The sequence below is a fragment of the Elephantulus edwardii genome, unplaced genomic scaffold (genome assembly GCF_000299155.1).
Source record: "Elephantulus edwardii isolate Elephantulus edwardi_28Jun2011 unplaced genomic scaffold, EleEdw1.0 scaffold00139, whole genome shotgun sequence".
NCBI classification, from domain to species: Eukaryota; Metazoa; Chordata; class Mammalia; order Macroscelidea; family Macroscelididae; genus Elephantulus; species Elephantulus edwardii.
In genome coordinates, this window is record NW_006399889.1 from 6,576,715 (window position 1) to 6,579,857 (window position 3,143).

A 3,143-nucleotide genomic window follows, 5' to 3' on the forward strand; every position below is an offset into this window, starting at 1 on the left:
TTATCAGTTGAAATCCACTCCATGGTAGAGAGTCCTGGAGTCAGAAGAACTGATGTAACCACAATTCAGGTAACAGACAGACAAACCAGGCACCAAGGAGGCTCCAGCAGAATCTGAAGCCCAAGCCCAGAGGTCTCAGTTGCATACTAGCTCTGATATTTCTTTATCTGATGGCCAAGAGAACAAACAGATATGTTTTAAATAGGGTGCAGCTGGAGTGCTTTTTGGAGGTAAGAATGATGAGGCATTTTGCTAGGAGGGGCTCTTCCTTGGAGAAGGACATGATGTGGGAAGGGTAGGAGGTCAGTGAAGGAAAGGAAGACACTCAACCAGGTGGCTTGACATGGTGACTGCTGCAATGGGCTCTTGTGTGTAAGCATGGTACAGGATAAAACAGGGTTCAGATCTTATGTTCATGGGGTCGCTATGAGTTGTCCTCGACTCAAAGGCACCTAACAACATCAACAATCAATAGGAAACTATTTCACACTTCTCTCTACCTACCAAAAGTAAGTTTTTCACATCTCCAAACACATTATCAACCTATGGTTCTTTTAATAAAATAACTTTCCCTACAACTTCTCTGCTATTTTTTTAACAAAAGGGAAAAGTCATTTTCAATGATCAAGTGTTATAGAAAACCAAGCAAAGGAATAAATCAAAGAATAAAAATGTCAAAGAAACTTCCTTAGATCTCTGTTAATTTTTAGTTAACTTTCTAAGAAAACGTACAATGGAGATTTTAATTTCTTTTTTTTAAAAAAAAATCTACAGAGGAAAAAAGAAAATATTTTACATAAAGGCACAATGCACTTTTAATTATCTAAATATGTGACTAGTATTTTTAAATGGCAGTATTTTATTAAATACAATTTAGTTATTTAATTATTGGTCATTTGCTATGAATCTGAGAGCTGACAATGAATAAAGATGGCAGAAGAATTGATGCCTTTGAGCTGCAGTGTTGGAGAAGAGTGTGGAATGGACTGCCAAAGAACAAAGATGTCTAGGAGAAATTGCAACGAGAGAGCTCCTTGGAGGAAGAAATGGCAAAATTTTGTCTCATATACTTTGGGTATGTAACTAGGAAAGACTATTCCTTGGAGAGAAATGTCACTCTTGAAAGGGTGGAAGAACAGAGAAGGAGAGGAAGACACTTAACCAGGTGAACTGACACAGTGACTGCAGCAATGGGCTCTAGTGTGTCAAGAGGTCATGAGGATGGCACAGAAGAGGACAGGGTTCAGATCTGTTCAGATAGGGTCACTGTGAGTCAAATTCAACTCGGCGGTGCTTGACAACAGCACTATATTAAATAACAAAAAGTAACTTCCAAGATGTGAGACTGATTTGTAAGAAATAACATCCTGCCTAGAAAATAAGTTTACTCCTTCCTTAAAGTTATCAATGTTAGTAAGAACTACTAAACTTTTACTTTGATCCCCAGAAGTTCAGTAAAGCTCAGACTATGGCTAGCTAATGAATAATGTACTGCTTAGTAATAAACCCTTATTATCTAAATGTAATGTGGGGTTGTTGTGGTTTTTTTTTTTTCCTTTCCCCCTCAGCTCCATTCCAAAGAAAGGGAAAACAGAAGCAGAATGGTGAGGTTACTGAATAGACAGATTTTGAAGCAAGTTACACTGTATGAGCATGAGTCATTAAAATGACTTCCTTAGTGACAAAAGTTGCCTAAGTAACAGATTCTTACAATGTGAAGAAGCACATGGTCAGTGTGTTGGTTTTCAAACCCACTAGTCATTTCCTTTACTTAATTGCTAACTGCTCTTCCTGGCTATGGTTTGGAGCCTGTGTTTTATGTAGTAACCCAGCAACTAGCACTTACGGTGCATTTTATCCAGGAAAACAAACAGTAAACCAGACATTTTCATGGATTTTAAAAAGTGATGGCTATTTCAGCAAGGCACCCTGACTCTGCTGCTGCTGTTGTTGTTGTTATTAGGTGGTGTTGTTGTTGTTATGTGCCATCGAGTCGCTTGTGATTCATAGCGACCCCACATACAAGAGCTCTAAACGCCTTTCTATCCTGTGCCAACCTCGCTGTCTCAAACACACTCATTCCCACCACTCCACTCACAGAATTGATCCATCTCATTGAAGGTCTTCATCTCTTGCACCGTCCCTCCACTCTGCCAAACATGATGTCCAAGGACCAGCCCCTCCTTGCAACATGCCCAAACTGTGTCAGACGAAGCTTCAGAATCCTTGACTCCAAGGAGCATTCCAGCTTCACCTTCTCCAGGACAAACCTGTTTCTTCTCCTAGCAGACTGAGTAGAATCTGACTTATAGTAGCCGCATGTAGTATAGCAGAACTGCCCCAAAAAAGTGTTGTAGTCTGTGAAGATTATGGAAGCAGCATGTCAAGTCTTTGTCCCAAGAATTTGTTAGGTGTATGCAAACTATCAATCTTTCAGTTAGCAGCTGAGGCATTATGGACTTTTCAATGAGATCTCAGCGTAGCCACGCAATTGTTGACAGCAGAGTTGCAGACAAATAATGTAACAAACAGAGAAGAGAGAAGTAGTTTGGGCAGCTGCTTGAGAGCTCGGGAGAGTTGCTCAGTTCTGTGTTCTTACCACCTAGTGCGGTTTCTGACACACAGAAGAACTCAAAGAGTACTGACTGAATGTTCACCGAATGTCACTGGTTCTCTCAAGAATAACTCATAAATAATAATGCCACTTCTAAGGTCCCTGGTGGCCTAGTGGATTAACTATTGGACTGTTAACCAGAAGATGAGTAGTTCAAATGCATCATCTGCTCCACGGAAATAGATGAAACAGTCTTCTCTCATCAAGATTTACAGCCTTAGAAACCCAGTGGAGAGTCGCCATGAATCAGAATCAACTCAATGATAGTAGATTAGGTTGGGCTAATGCCACTGATGATTTATCATTCAATAAGACTTTTAACACTTTTGTATTGTTTTCTGCCATATTGACGATGTTGTTAGGTGTCATTGAGTTGAATTCACCTCATAGTGACCTTATCAACAGTATATATTATCCCTGTTTTGTCTTATGCCATCCTCACAAACTCTGACACTCAAGCCTATTGCTGCGGTCACTGCGTCAATAGATTTGGTTGAGGATCTTCCTCTCATTTTCATTCCTCCACTGT